The 17166-nt window shown below is 33.9% G+C and overlaps 1 pseudogene across 1 annotated transcript; it reads right to left on the reverse strand.

Moving 5' to 3' along the window:
* Positions 1-4160: 4160 nt before the first annotated feature.
* On the reverse strand, positions 4161-16608 carry LOC150030333 (alpha,alpha-trehalose-phosphate synthase [UDP-forming] 1-like; annotated as a pseudogene). The gene is made up of 7 exons (XR_016527069.1): positions 16415-16608; positions 7325-7793; positions 7108-7205; positions 6538-6937; positions 6122-6236; positions 5892-5993; positions 4161-4607 (listed from the first exon to the last, which is right to left on the reverse strand). The product of XR_016527069.1 is annotated as an alpha,alpha-trehalose-phosphate synthase [UDP-forming] 1-like (transcript).
* Positions 16609-17166: the final 558 nt, after the last annotated feature.

Genomic DNA, 17166 nt, shown 5'->3' on the forward strand with positions numbered 1-17166 from the left:
AACTTTTCAATCTTTTGTAAAAACTCCTTTTTTTTTTTTCAAAATAGGAAACCGATTTCCTTTTAAAACCTCACGATTACCATGATCAATAACCACCCACTATATTTTGTTATTTAAAAGAAAAAGTATTAATTATCTAATAATCAATATTATTATAAATATAAATGACAACCAACTTATCATACTATATTTATAACCTATAGTTTTAATATTTTATCTCATGAAACATATAAACCATAGTTCTTTTTCTATTCCATGGTATTTAATGAAAATCTCATTTACATCAATCCTCCACTAGATGTATCTTATACATTAAACCGATTATATCACATATAATCAAAATACCTCTTGTCAATTTGAACATTTCAAATCAACACCAAGAACTTGATCCTTGAACATGAATCCAAGATACCAAGGGGACCTCATGGGCCTGTAGATCCAAAGCTCCAACGGTACATGAATAACTGACAAAACTCTTTAGTCACAGGATCCACCATCCATTAACTGTCAGGCACCCCACTAAAGACCGACAGCTAAACTCTCCTCACTACAGATATATTATGTGTCCATCTTAACCAATGAGTAGTGTGACAACCCTTCACAGATCGCTCGTAAGTACAGCTGGGCCAATAACCGTTATGCCCCTATAGTTACATCTATCTCCTTAAGTACCACCGATCCCTCTAATGAACATAAATCATAGTCCTACTATGACTGAGTCTTCTCTTCCAAAGAGAAGCTGTGGCCACTATGTTCAAGCCCCGAAATCAGCCCTTAAGGGAGCAATCTCTCTACTTATCCATACTTCGGGGAAGGAGTGAATTCCATATTGTGGATTGAGTTCCCAGCTCCTAAATCAGACAAGTCTCCAAAAAGGTAGGCATATTGAGTTGGCAATCTGGCCACTCTCACCCATACTAATCAAAGGACCGCCTCAAAGGCAGGAGTTCACAAAACACTCAGGATTGATGTCATGTCACCTATGGTCATTTAGGTGAGATGCAAGTCTCTAGTATCAACGGCGTTATATACAGAGTCTAGTCATCTCGTGGTCCAGGTCTTATACAAACGCTTTGTATAGGACACCCCCGCTCCACGTCTCTACATGAATGGTCTGGATCAACCATCTGTAGAAGTTTACAACACTTGCAAACCTCTATAAAGCAGGCCGTATCCGTAGTGTCACCAAGATCAGGTATCCCACCTTAATCCTTATACTACAGACTGATTTAGGTTATCACTTAAGACATAATCCACTTGTATATCACATATACATGCTTAAGTTCACATAAGATAACCAAGGAGCTTTGCTTATTGGATATGAGTAAATGTCATAATTAAATAACACTTATTTTATTCATTAACAATGTGCATCTTTACAAAACAACGAGACTCTGGGAGAATTAGGACACCAATCCCAACAATTACTATAATGTATTTGATACATTTTAATATTAAGTATTTATGAAAGGAAATAAATATTTGAATATGATTCAAATATTAATTATATGAATTGGATTCATATAATTAAATTTAATATAAATGTGATTTATATTAAAAGACACTGGTGAGAGAAAATTGAAACTATAGGCTATATTGTATTAGATACAATATAAAAACTATAGGTTATATGTTATATGTGATATAACATATAGTTATGTATATATGTATAAAGAATTAATATATATATATATATATATATATAATATTTTTTAAATTAATTATTTTAATTATTGGGAGGAAATTAACTTCCCTCCCCAATTTTCTCTCCACTCACGTATTACATGGGTGGTTAATAAAGGGAGTGGTTTTTGTGTTTTCTTCTTCTTCTTCCTGCAACACAGAAGGGTTCTAGGTTCTTAGAAGAAAAAACATTTTGCATGCTTCTCCTCTCTTCTCTCGATCCTTTTCTCTTCCTTCACAAAAATCCAAAATAGTCAGAGTCCACTCCTCCTAGGTTCTCTACCTGAGAATACTGAGGTCATTCTAGTGGTCATGCCCAATTGGCAATTTCACATTTCGTGATTTGCACAGAAGAGAAGAATAAATGAAGAGTGTCTTCAAAAGTAAGGATTTTCTGAAACCCAATTAATTCTTCTTTAATTTTCTTCTTAAGCATGTTATTATAGTTGAATTAAATGCATGTTTTTTTTTTTTGTTTCTTTGTAAAAAAAATTTCAATTCTGTAAAAATGATATTTGGGTAGATTCGCTTCCGCTTAAGGATCCCCTCACAAGGATTTCTTCAATTAGAGCCTTTAGGTTTTGATCCCAAATTTCATTTTTTCAATTGGTTTTATAGATTATGGTGGGTATGTGCATTCTATAAAAATTCATGTGATGAATTTGTGGTTGAATGATTGCATTGATGGATGTTTTAGGTTTGGACATTAGATTTCTGGCTTTCCTTTTTTGAATTTCATTCTTTAAAGGCCCATGGTTTGGGGCCTAAATTGTTGTTATCGAGTCTGTATTTGAATCTTTAGTTGTTCGTGGGATCCCTGTTCGTTTTCTGGTGAATTCGAGGAGAAGTTCGACAGTTTTTCGAAGAAGATCGAAGCAGTACAGTGGGTGACTGTGTTGTAGCGCCGTAACGTTGTGTCCTAGCGTTGCGACGCTACGATGCGGCAGACGAAAGGAAATTTCCGTAGTGTCGCAATGTTGGGCACAACGTTACGATGCCCCGTGACGAAAATTTCATGCGGCTCAGCCCCGATTCGCACATGGTTCATGGTCTGTCGGTCCGGTTCAATTCATGGTTCTCTAATTCGAGTGTTTTAGGTTCTTCTAGACCGGTTCCTGGTTCGGTTTGAGCGGTTCAAGGTCCAGTTCACTTGTTTTGAGCTTGATGTATTTTATTTTGTAATAGTTAGCCTTTAAATTTTATTTAGATGTCCAATCCCCGTCCATCAACTGCTATTTTAATATACATGTGATGTATGTTTTATTTTATATAATATGTCATATTGTATGTCATATATAATTAAAACCTACCATAGGTTATGCATTTATTTTCATGCATCATCTCTATTATATGTGTTATAGTATATGTTTATGCATGATTTAAATTATATAGCATGCTCATGCATCATATAGTATAAATGTTATAATATATGCATGCATGCATTAATAACATATTCATGCAAAATTTATATTATAATTGTTATAATATATGGTTTGATGAATGTATGGTAGTATTCTATTGTATGTTTCATTACTTTATTATATAAATGTTATATATGTGTTAGTAATGAAATGACATTTCATGATGCATGACCCCACTTTATGTTAAATTTATAAATATTATAATTTACTAAAGAATGTCAAAACATGCAATGTATGGTTTTAATTGTTTCATTTCTATATAATCGTTATAACTAAATGAAATTAGAATTAAAATCAATAATTTAGAGTTGCATGCAAACCTTAGGTTATAATCATCTTTCAAAGTTGTCTTAAAATATGATTGAGATAGACCTAAGATCACGTTTCTAATGAGATTAGAAATCTAAGTTTAATTTTTTAATCGGCTTAATAGGATTAAATTGATTCATAATAAAATATTAACAATGTAACAAATGTATCGATAAAGGACCTTTTGTCTAAGGCAGATTCTGTCTAGGCTGGGGTATTTAAGTTGTTGGAAACGTAACATCCCTACCTAAGAACTTACCTAGAAAGGTAAATTAGATAAATTTGTTACATGCATGCAAGTTTGATTAAAGTTTATTAAAAAGTTTAATGGACCTTAATCAAAATTGTTTAACTACCAAAGACAAATGTTGTTTTTGGGCAAATTAACTAATTACTTAGTTAAAATCAATAGTCGGATTTTCTAAGTCAATTAACCTTAGGTAAAATACTCAGTGGGAGGAAAATGGGGTATATGATACATTATTTTATCTTCTTCACGTTTCTCCTTAAAGTTCATACCGTGAGATTTATACTCGGCCTCGAGGCACCATGGGTGTCCCCCTGGACATGGCATTTGTATAAATATGGAGAAAATATGGAAAAGACCTATACTACCAATATTTACATGAACATATCTAGTTTAAACTATATATCCACTTTCTTCTCTCATTTTTATCAGTACATTTTAAAGAAACCAACTTTTTTCATAGCCATAAAGTTCTATTTATGAAATAGACCAGCAGTTAGCTTTTTTTTTTTTTTAGTACAATTGGGGGTAGGGATATTCAAATCATTGACCTCGTGATTACTAATACACTCATATGCCAGTTGAGCTATGCTCGCTTTGGGAGCAGTTAGCTTAATTGTGGCAATGAATGCCTTATAATTCATCTAACTGGATGGTTGAAGTTAAAAGGATTGCAATAGTCTGAAACCCCAAACAGAAACTGAAGCTAACAGTTAATTCAGCCAGAGCTTCTACTAATTATACTAGCACCGCACAAGCACATTCAAATAGAAAACGTGTAGAGAAACAACCATACATTCTGGCACATCTGTTCTTGTTGGCACTGCAATTTGCAGCAAAACAACTTTATCACGCCAATTAGGGTTTTCCTCCAAGAATTTTTCAAATGCTAATATCTTTTGAGGTATTCCTTTAATCATATCAAGACGATCAACCCCTAACATGACCTGCAATGCAGAAACAATTGCAAGAATAAGACAAAGTTCAACTGATGGACGTGAAAATTTGACTGACATCATTGAGAATGGAATAAACCAAGTTGTACTTGTTTGCTTTCATGGAGAGGACTGAGATAATGCAGTTTGAACAGCCTAATGAACCAAACAAAAGATCATCGGCTAAGAACCAATAATTATATATATCTTTCATCATTATAAATATTTTCTGTGGCACTGATGGAAGGTTCTCAAAAGTAGAAATACAAGACGATTGAGAACAGTGTAGTCAGAAAATAGTAGTAAGAGTTACCGATCAAATTGAGTCACAAACTCTAGAAGCATTAACACTAAACTAAACTCAAGCTTTTCATGGTCGAATGAAACCCAAATGAATTCCTGGCCAAGTCAATAATTACTTAAGATCAAGCAGTAGGCATCCTTCACACTAAAACTTTGTTCAGGTGACAAAACCAGAGAACAGAGTGATGTATTTAAAAACAGTAAAAATCTACACTGCTATTAGTACCAGCAGGCCAGTTCAGAGAGTGATCACAACAAACAGCAGGAAGAAGATTTCATAACAAACGAAAGTTTGAACTCATTCAATACAAAATGTCAACTGATTTAAAGAAAAGAAGTCCATCTAAAGTGAATATCCAAATAATAAAAACTAAAAATACGTTGTCTTTTTTCAATTTAGTCCATATTGTTTAAAAAGTTTCATCAATATTAAAATTGGCTAAGAGTTAACTTAGTAAAAGGGTTATCTAAGAGAGGAAAATTTATAATTCCTTGTCCAAGTTTCTAAGAAACTGGTGACAATTTGAAGTTTTCTCTGTTTGTTGACCTTTTTTCTCATCTAATATATGAAGTTGAGGAAAAAAACAATGTTATAATCAATATACAAAAGAACAAAGTAGGGAAAAAGAAAAACATCTTCTCAAATGGAGCTGCATAAAACAGTTTGTAAAAAAAACTAAATGGAATATTTATGACAAACACATTAAACTACATTCTGAAATTAACTACTCGTCTTAGATCTAGATCTTTTTATCTAATTTGATTTTGTAAATTTGTATATATTCCTCTTCTAGTGGAAACATGAACAATAAGGTAGGTTAATCCTATGTTAGAATCGATGCAACACTGAAACTACTTCCCACCACGATGTCAAATAGGCAAATCCTGACTTGGTCCTTAGATTTTATGCCACACATTAATGCAGAAAATCTACTGTGATATTTTTGTATGACAAATAACAACCACATTGTGGATTAAAACAGTTATATATACCTTTCGACCTTTGAATCTTTCCTTTAACTCTTCAATATGTGCCTGGACTTCAGGGATCTTGAGGGCACGTATGAATCGATCCGAGTCGATACCAATAGGGAACTGAAAATTTAAAAATAAAAAGGACAAGGCATGGTTAAGATTGACACCAACAAGTTCCTAAAAAGAAAAGGGGAAATAAAAGGCTTCATCAATCCAAGAATCACTATGAAAAAGTAACAGGAACATACTGCAGCCACTCGTGTTAGCTTTCCTTGGTCCTCAACTCCTTCTGGAGTACCCTCAAGTCCAAGAATACGAGTACAAGCACTTACGAAATGACGAGCATAATCATATGTGTGAAAGCTGCAAAATTATAGCCATCACAGAAAGGTCACACCAAAAAAATAAAATAAAATAATCGTTAGCATAAGACATTCAAGTGTTCAAAAGTTATTATCCAAAGTGTAATTAATTAAAAACAACTATAATGAAAAATCATGATCGTTATTCTTGGAAAAGGTTGGAAGGATACAGAACTCTCATGCTATACTCCTGGCTGTATATAGGGGTACAAGAGCTCTATAATCATCTACTTTGACTTGTCTTTTTATGGTGACAAAAACAATCACCAAAAAATTTTGATTCGTATGGCTGAGAAACTTACCCGACCAGATCAGCAGCAAGTACTGAGCGCAGAAGCTCTGATCGGGATGGAAGGGTTCTGTGGATTTCAGAGGAAGGAAAAGGTGTATGGAGAAACCAGCCGACTTTCATTTTGCGGTTATGTTCCTTGAGACATTTTGGAAGGAACATAAGATGGTAATCATGGCACCAAACAACATCACCCTCCTCATAGTGCTTGTTAACCACATCAGCAAACATTTGGTTTGCCTTCTTGTATGCGGCAAACTGAGACTGAAAGCTACGGGTGGTGGCAAGACGATCTTCTTGAGGAAGGCCAAGGTAATGAAACAGAGGCCATAAAATGTTGTTACAATAGCCATTGAATAGCCATTGTAGTATTGATGAACAATCTCTTCATCAAGGAAAACAGGGATACACCTCTGCAAGTAACAAGAATTCAGAAGTGAGGGGTGTTAAACTGAATACGGGTAACTGAAACACTTGAATGCCATCTCATAAATGTTCAAAAAACACCAACGAGTACTAGAAATTTTAAGGACTGCATCTTTCTCTTCTCACACAATCACAAATGAGCCGTAAATACACGTACCTTTTCAGCCAAAGCTTCAGTCAGTGCCTTTTGTCCCACCTCATCTGGTACATTCACACCAGCCCAACCAATCCATCTCGCCTCAAATTCCTTCACGCCTTTCAATAAATCCATCGAGAATTCATTATTTCCACAATTCAAAATTACGAAAATCAAGAAAGCAAAAGACAATTATGGCAAACAAGACAATTAAAATCAGGCAATAAGAACCACTCACCCAGAAGCGCACTCACAAGGCCTCCAGCACTAATCTCCAGAGACCAGGAATCTTCACCCCTCCTAACTGCAGAGACGGGCAACCTATTGGCCACAACCAGCAACCGTTGTCTGGGAGGCTTTCCATCTTGCTTGTCACATCCTTCGGCAAAGATCCTTGAGGCTACAGAAGCTTCCGAAAATTTACAGGGAATTCCAATGGTTTCTTCTTCTTTCAAATGAAGGTCATTTTCAATTAGTTCAGACTCCTTACTGTAGTCGTTTACCTCGTTTGAATATGAATCCTTACAGCTTTTCCTTAGCTTTCTCTCTCGCAAGAGCCTTTCCACTCGACCTGGTATACGGTCTGAAATATCGTTTGAGTTACCGTTATACTTATTCCCAGGCATACGCTTACTCTAGAGCCTACCCCCTTCAAGTATCAGTTTGAGAGCAATTCGGCCCTTTTTAGAGCAATCGCACAGTACGTCCTACAATTTAATAAGCAATAAGTTGCCATTTAAAAGTAGTAATGCCACCCGACACAGCCTTCCTAACTGTTAACAAGTGGGAAGAAAAGATAACACAGCTACCAACAAAATTAAAATGGATGAGAGAAAACAGTCATATGAAAGATAATAAAAAAATGGGGTCTACCACAGTATTCAAGATTTTAAATATCCCTTGCAAGCAATCTCCAATAACCAAATATTATCATCAAAATTCTTCTGAAGACTTGTGATGAAAACAATGCGAAATATTAAATTAAATACAAAAAGAGTTATTGAGTATTGAGTTTCGAGTTAGCGAAGGAAAAGAACAGTGAACAGAAGATCATGGTGACGCGTTTTACAAAAAAATGAAACAATGAAGTACCAAAACAAAATAATCCCAGAAGTGAAGAGAAAGAGATCAAACTCTTGATTAGACAGAAGAACTTCTGCAACAAAAATGATGGTCGATAACTATCAATCCTATTGAAAGCGGGTTGTTCAACAAGAAGTCAGATAGAAAGTGGAGAGGGGAATTAGTGAGAACAAGAGGGAAAATCTCCAAAATCTGTATAACCGATAACTATCACACAGAGAAAAAGCGAGGAAACAGCATGATCCTCGTGTAAGCTTTATAGGATACGTAGAGCTGTCCAGCCATGCAGGTAAGGCAAAGGATTAATGTTAAAGCAGAGAAAGCAGAGAGAGCAAAAAGAACAATATAATGATAATAGCATAAAATCCAAATCCGTAAAACACAAAATTTATATTGTTTTTAAGTGATAAAGTGTAAGGTAGTCTAGAGACACTTGATGAATTAAGCTCCATTGGGCATAAGAGTCCTTTTCTGTTCATCACAAACTGCTTTTGGTTTCACTTTCAGTCAACCTTTAATCATTTAGACCAATAATCAACGAATCAATTCAAACCAATTTCCTTTGATTTGGCAATAATATTCAATATAAGATGAACAGAAGTCTTGAAAAAGACCTGAAACTTAGCTCGCACTTGAAGAAAGGAGTGATAATGACCACCAATATAGATAAATCGTCCAAACGATCTCAAGTATTTAAAAGAGGCACTTTTTCCACCGGGGAAAAAAACCCCCTTTTCTCAAGAAAGTGAAGGCGCTGAGCTCTGAGTAATCTGAACCAAAAAAAAAAAAAAAAAAACTAAATTTATTGTGCAGAATGCGAAACTGAAATGATACTCCCAGATTCTTACACTATTATATTCGTACCAAAAAGGGTCAATGAACAGTCAAATAACGTCATCGGTGTATGAGCGAAACAGTATAGGGGTAAAATTTAAGGATTGAAATACGAATGTCATCTAGACTCTTGACTTACTGACAAAGATGAAACTATCACCACACACTTGGGCAACATGCATGGTGCAACAACACCATATTATTGTCGTTACTCTGAACAGTTCGACTCAAATGAACAAAATAATCAGACTTCTTCAACAAAACCGAGGATTTTTAGGTTCTTGCAACACGAAACATCGACAGTTGAATGTAAATTATATTACAACTTCAACGGTTCTTTTAGAATTCGATTTTAATTTACAAAACACAAATTCATAAGAGGATTATTCAACCTCATCACATAAAATTATTAATTAAAATATATAAAGAAAGATGTAGGAAGTGACAAATTATGATTGAAAATTTTAATAGAATAGACTAGAGATGAATTTAGGAGTTGTTTGTTTGAGCCCAACTTCAAGTAGTTGAAGTGGGTTATTATATCCCTTCCATGTTTGGCATATCAAATATAAGTTGACATGTTCAACTATTATAATTTACAACAAATTACAGCATTACTAATTAAAATCTTTTTTTATTACCGTATTTATTGTTTACTATTTTTTTCTCATTCTCTCTCTCCCTCCATGTTATCATATTTACTATTTTCTAGCTTGAGCAAAATAGTCTCACCATGAGTACAGACTATTGTAATCACTTACTACACCCCCAAACGTCCCTATTTTTTCATTTCACACATTTTTCTATTTTCAAAATGCGTTCTCTCGCCCCTTTGGCTTTGACAGACAATTGACCGCTACGTATGGGATGTGTCACCTTTTAATTTCTGCGTTTGAATACAGACACTATAGATTATAGAAGTTGACTATTATATAATTTTCCTTAAATGTGAATATTTTTTAAACAAGCAATCTGGTTAATATTTGTTCATACAAGACGACACTACAAAACTGAAAACAAATTATTAAAACTTTAGTATCATTTGCAGAAGCCAACAAATTGAAAAAGTTACACTATTCACTCTTTTTTTTTTTTTTTTGAAGAAGAAGAAGACTACTATTCACATTTAAGTCCATATACGATAACAATTCCATTATTTTTCTTATTCTGAAACCAATTTCTCGAAACCCCCAATATCTCGGTAATTTCAGATTTCTTTTTTTATTATTATTTAATTTTTTCCGAAATGAATCCTATTTTCTTTGACATCTGCCCAATCATCGCATGTCAATCTGGACTGCCTAAATCATGCGAGGCAGCTAAGTCAATAGGATTAGGAGCCAGGTTGATTGAGTAAATTCACCGCGGGCACAGGAAAACAAAGTTCAAAGAACGTTTTGAACAAGGCAAAACCCACCAAATTTGATAGGATTTCAAATCTATAAAAAATGTAAACGTGCTTTAATCAATTCAGTCAACATTACTGTACTAGTTCTAGAAATTCAACGCACAAACGTTGCGACCCAAAAAGTGAACTGCATGCCCCACGATGCATGTCCAAAACTGCCCACATTTTTATTGGATGGGCATGAGGCGTGACCCATGGTGCAAATAGAATGGCTAATGCCATTCAAAAAGTGATCCACAGCATAATAATAGATAATGGGATGCTATATTCTTTAAGGGAAAAGAAAATTGGGATTTTACCACTCAAATCCCCCCTGTAGTACTGTGAGTTGGGTGCATCTCAAGTTGTACCCATCTTCATAAATCTTTATCTTCTTAATCAATTTACCACATATCTAATTATAATTGGACAATCTAGTAAGATATATAAAGATAGTTGCTGTCTAGATAAACCTAACTATTTTCATAATTAAGGGCTATTTGTTCTTCCTAATCACATGGGAAGAAAAGCGTAAATAAAAGTTTTGGTGATCTATTCTCTCTAGGGAATAAAAAGAAAAATCATCCTCATTTGCAAGTAAAGAAAGTTAGAAAGCACCCTATCCTTTCACCCACTTTCGCAGCAATTGAAGTGAAATGAACAATATTAAATGTGACATCCAAATGAGGAAAATGAAAATCTTCAGAGCAAAACGACAACAAAGAAAAAAGTCTTAACTGAGAACACTTTGTCCGTCCGAGTAGGGCACAGAATAGTTGAGGAGCTTTTGAAATCAAATGCATGAAAAGTTTTCGAAGTTTTGACTTTGACAACAAAAACAATTAATTCGAAGCACCGAAAAGAAAAAGGTTGTCGTTTGAACCGAATCAATCATGACATATTTTGAATTAAACCAAAACAACACTGAAAGGAAATGATGTGCAGCCTCTAATTAGGGTTGAAGAGCATGTTTAGTTAAGCAACAAAAGAACAATTGGCATCCTTAGATTTTTTAGTGGAATTTTCAAAAATAGAAAAATAAGAAAAATTATTTATACAAAATAGTAAAATTTTAATAGACAGATAGAAATCTATTAGTGTCTATTAGTGATAGAAACCTATTACTATCGTTGTTTTTTTTACATTTCTTTAAATAGTTTGACATTTTTTATATCCGTAAAAATTTTCCAAAAATGTATTTATTAACAAACATGTGGGGTATAACACTATATGAAATGTTCTATACTACAGTAGTATAGATAATTTGTCATACGACCTCCAGTTAATGTGTGTCACATCAATACGATTTTAAAAATAGGCTGAGATCTATTAACATTAATGTGGAGTCCACTAGTATTTATGAATACAAATTGAAGGCAAATTTATAGTGTGAATTCAGAAGTATGATACCACCGTAAACTAAAAAATTTCCCAAAACACTACAACATATTTGCCCAATGAGTAAGAGTTGGAAGTGTAATCTTATTAATTCGACTCTGTTTTGTTTTAGAAGTTTGTGGACTCGTGAATAAAAAGTATATTCATTAAACAACTAACAATTATCTAGATAAATAATTCAACTCCTCGTCTCAAACGCCTCAAACTTACAGTGACAAGATTTTATATATTTTACGTTCTCAAAGTTTGATGGATCTATGTTGTTTCTCTCCCTAATTAAGATACTGAACCCAGGAACATGTCTTGAGACATGTTTTAGCAAAGTTCAAATGAATACATATTTAATTTCTTTGTTTACAATGAATTGATAATAACAACACCGAATCAATAATTGGAACAAATTAAAAATTGAGAGACGACATTGACTTGATGATTTCTTAGGAAAACGTGTATTGCTACGGAAATGAAGGAAAACGTGATAGTTTCATCTTCAAGACTAGGACCATGTATGAGACTATGTATTGTATGCAGTACACTTTTGGGAGAAGGCTTGTCTTTTTTTTATTTTATTTTTCTAAAGAACTTTTATTCTAAGAAACTAACAGGGACACAAACCTTTCCATCAAGAGTAGAGGAAAACCAGTTCGGGATCTAAAGAGAATCCCCACCCACATCTTCTGAGTCAGAAGAAGAATTAGATGCACGAGCCAACGGTAGGTCATACCATTCGCAGAACGCGTACACCACTCAAAGGACATGACATTGGCTAACATGGCCAAGCGCTCAATCTCCTCAAAGGACACGACATTGACTTGTCTTTTATTTCAATAATACTCCAATATTACACTTGGTAAATGTTTTCAACATTTTTGTTAAAGTGTTAGATAAATTAAAATTTTCTAACCCATAAGCTTAAACTTTTGAGTCTAATTGGTAATTTAATATAATATTAGAGCAAGAGTCATGTGTTTAAACTTGTGTTTAAATTTCTATAATATTATTTCTTTATTAATTAATATTGATTTCTACTTGTTGGTTCTTCTACAAATTTTCAAGCTCATAAGTGAGAGAAAGTGTTAAAATATAGATATAATTAGAATTTACCATAATCTATAAACTTAAGTTTTTGGGTTGATTGGTGATTTAAAAATTTTCATTGAAACATAATCATTTACAATCTTGAGGAAAATCAATTTGGTGGTGACCTTAAATGCATGAAGGTGATTAGTACGAATACCAAAATTCCCCATGAGTCACCGACCCGATCGGAACAGGGAATCCAAGATTTGACCGGATACGAAAGTCAAACTGGAGATTTAAATCAGAACTTCGATCAGGGGCGGGGATCCTAACCTCACCCCCACCCCAATTTTTTTTAATTGTTAATCTATATATATATATATATATATATATATATATAAACTACTACAACATTAGCTTGTTTTAGTTAATTTTTTTTTCTAAATTTAATTTTTTATTATAATAAATTCAATTTTTGTTAAATTCACAATAAAAAGCACTAAAATATTTTTTTAATTATTAATTCAAACAAATATATATAATAAAAATACTAACTTCTTACCTAAAATTTACCATTTCAATGTAAATACCAAATTTAGTTAATTTTAAATAATAAAAATAATATAATAATATAATAAAAAGCAAAAAAAATTTCCTAAGGGAATTCCCAACCCCAACTCCGAACCCCTAAAATGAAGAATGGGACAGGAATGGGGATTAAAAATCTCTACGAGGACAAGGATGGGGAGTGCATCCCCGCCCTCGTTGTCATCCCTAGATTAGGGTGCTTCCTTAGATTAAGCCTTAAAACTATGACAATCATGCACATCAACTTTTTGTCCGATGTTATAATAAATTTTCTACTCCGAAAATAATTTTAAAACGTTATGAAAAGTTAATGGTAATATTGCAACCTTACAAAGAATAAGATCAACGTTCCAACTTTACCTTTTATTTAAAAAATTCTTTTATCCTTTTAAAAGTAGGATAAAAGTTGCAATATAATCGTTGTCCTAATTTCTAATATGAGTCACCAATACATTCTTTTACTTTTAAGTCCTAATATTTGCCCAACATTCAAACAGTGTCTACTCCAATCTAGCTCAAAAAAAAATCATCATAAGTCGAGAATATTTGTCAAACAAATTGCTAGCTACTTTTTCTAATTTAGGTTGAGAGAAAGAAGTACTAATCTCAGTGGACTAACTCGATGTTGGTATTAAACCCGTCGCATCTTCTAAAGAGCGAATAAACATCAGAATATCTTTCAAAATATCTATTTGAAAGAAAAAGAAGACATATGGTCCTTCCTTAGACCTTTTCAAAAGGCAGGCGCAGGCAGGCACGTGACTAAAATTGACAATTGGCCTAAGGAATGCTTCAAAGACAGAAGTTGACTGAACAGACTGGCTTGCAGCCTTGTTTTCTCTGGTAAATGAAGGCAAGTGGAGTAGAATTATTGCTATTGTCAGTGGGTATGGGAATCTAATCGTAGGAGCCCGTGAAATACATACTGTAGTGAGAGAATTTGAAGGAACCATAATTTCTTCATCCATGAAAAGAATTTGCGAGGGTCCCAAAATAAAAGATATTCTGTCCTTTGGCCAACTTCATCCACTAGATGATGGTAACCATTTAGTCTGGTAATATTCCTTGGACGGGCAGTTAAATCTTCTTCGGGGTGGATGGCAGGTGGGCTTTCAGATCACACCAGACTGAAACTGTAAAATCATGACAATTCGTTTCTGGGCAGCTATGTAGTCAAACCCAAAAAAGCACGGAACTAGCTACTAGGACAGTACCTTGCTTAGGCTAGTGTATGTGACAGGGGTAAAGGAAATTATAAAGAAAGTGCTAAAAAAATGTCAGTCTCTTGTACTGTTCAGTAGGAGATCTCAAATTTCACTTTACAAATGAAAGATTCTCAATTTTCTGCAGCTTTTAACATTTTTCTTCCCTGAGAAAGAAGTGCTGAAATGGCCTGCATAGAGTCAAATCCCAAGCACATTTTGACAACTTACCGAAAGTTTTGATTCGGAAAATAGAGCCCTCAAATTTCCAGATAGTGGAGGTTTACATACAGGAACTCATATGTCCAATATTTTCTCCCCAAAAAAATTGAAAATTATTTCCTTTTTTTTTTTTTTTTTTGAGAAAGAGAACTTCGATAACATGGCCGCACATTGTATATGCCTTATAAAATCTCGCCCAAACCACACGTTACGCAAGCTTAATAATAATTAGCCGGAAAGAACGCCTTATTTTCTTTATTTCCTAAAGTTTCTGGTTATGACCACGAACCATGATGTTAAGGAAATTCTTTGAAATAAAATTACTAGTTGGATCCAATGGGATTTGTGCTTCTATTAGCAATCCAAATGCTCCAAAAAAAAAAAAAAAGCAATCCAACTACCCACTTGGCCAAATACAAAATGATATTTTGACGCTGACTTCTCACGCTAACCAAAATGATATTTCTCGAGAGTTGTATCCCAGCTTGACGAATTCGGATAATTCCTTGGGGATTTTCAAAACAGAGTCTTCTCAAGATTGCCCATGTTTCAAGTTTAACCAATACAGTAATTACTTTATTCGATTTCCCAGCTTGATGGTGGTGAACCAGGATACTCGGTAACCGGATTTTTAAAAAAAAAAAAAAAAAATCTACGAGTCTCGTCATTAATTTCATATGCTTTACAGTATACAAGGTCCGGAAACAAGATTCTGCTAGACCCTCAATAGTCCAACCTTTTCCTCTTTGTTCCCGGTTATCAAGCAAACTAATAAAGACAAATTTTCAACTATTTAATTTTTTTTCTATAAGCGAGAGGAAAGAGAAACAAAATCAATCCAAATTCCGTTTGGATTCATTGAGCAGACATAAGCATTGTGCTGCATAGTCCCGGAAAAGTCTGACCCGTAACAAATTTTCCGGACAAATAGATTGTATTCCTGATGTTATGCTAAAGGTTTTCATGAAATGAACAAAAGGCGGGAAGGCTTTTAGGCTCAGAAAAAAATGGCGGGAAAAAATTAAACCCGATTCGACCAATCAAATCCTAGTAAATAGAGAATTAGCTTCAGCGACGGCAGCCCCGAACTCAGAAGAAAGACGACGATTCATTAGAAACTCAAAATGACTAAACAGAACAAAACGATTCCAAAAGCCAAGAACACACAAAAAGGAAATGCAGTCCAGTAAAAGAAAACGCAAAAGAAAGATTCGCCGTCGGAAACAGAAATATAAAAAAATATATTATCTCAGCGCGTTTCCTTTATTGTCTTTTACTTTTCTTCTTTCTCCAAACTAAAAGGTTCAAAACTAAAAAGAAGCCGAAACAACGATCTACAGTACTACAACAACAACAACAACACCACCTACTCACTACAGAATCGGTCAAAACAACTCACGGATACAGAAACCATGTCGGTTACAAAACAAATCGTTCTAAGAACGAAAGAAGAACAAGAGATGCAACGAAAGCGTCGCATGCAACAGAAGCGCACGTACACATTGATGATTGAAGAAACAGAAAACGCAGAAAATACGAAGTACAGATACAGAAACGCTGTGAGAGTAGAGCAGTATCGATGAAAACGACTTACCTGGAGGCGTATGAACACGTATGGTAGCGCAATCTGGAGCTTGTTGAAGAGACTTTCGAGAGCAGCCTGAAAACAAATTACAGAGAAGAAGAAGAAGAAGAAGAAGAAGAAGAAGAAGAGCGGATGGAAATGGAATTAGAGAGAGAGAGTATTTGATTCCGTCGGCGTTGTGTGCGTGGGACGTGAGTGTGTCCGTTTGGTGATGGGAAAGGCAAGGATCAGCTTTGATGGCGTCCAATCATATGAAGGGAATTTGTTCGCCTTTTTTTTTCTTTTTTTTTTTTTGGCTCTCTATTTTTCTTTATTTATGTTTTTTTCTTTTTGGTGGAAATGCTTGTGAATTGTGAGCAAATGAAGCATAAACTTTTTGAAAAATTATAACAAATACTATAATCACAAACATTTTTTTACAAAAGCTTATTCTTATTACGAAAATTTTTATCGATAGATAAAATGTCAAATTATTTATAGAAATAGTAAAAAAAAATACTAATAAACATTGATAAACTTTTATTAGCGTGTATTAAAGATAAAAACTAAGAGAAATCTATCATTGATAAAGGCCGATAAAAGTTTAATGTGTATTCGTTATTGAAACTAATAGAAATCTAAAATGATTAAATTTTACTATTTTATATAAATAGTTTCTTTTTATTTTTCTATTTTTGAAAATCTTCCTCCTCCTTCTTCTTCTTCTTCTTATTATTATTATTTGTTCAATACAAGTTTAGTTCTAAACTTTATATTTTTTC

The sequence above is a fragment of the Benincasa hispida genome, unplaced genomic scaffold, assembly GCF_027475165.1.
Source record: "Benincasa hispida cultivar pf3 unplaced genomic scaffold, pf3_genome.v1.1 HicScf296, whole genome shotgun sequence".
Taxonomy (NCBI): domain Eukaryota; kingdom Viridiplantae; phylum Streptophyta; class Magnoliopsida; order Cucurbitales; family Cucurbitaceae; genus Benincasa; species Benincasa hispida.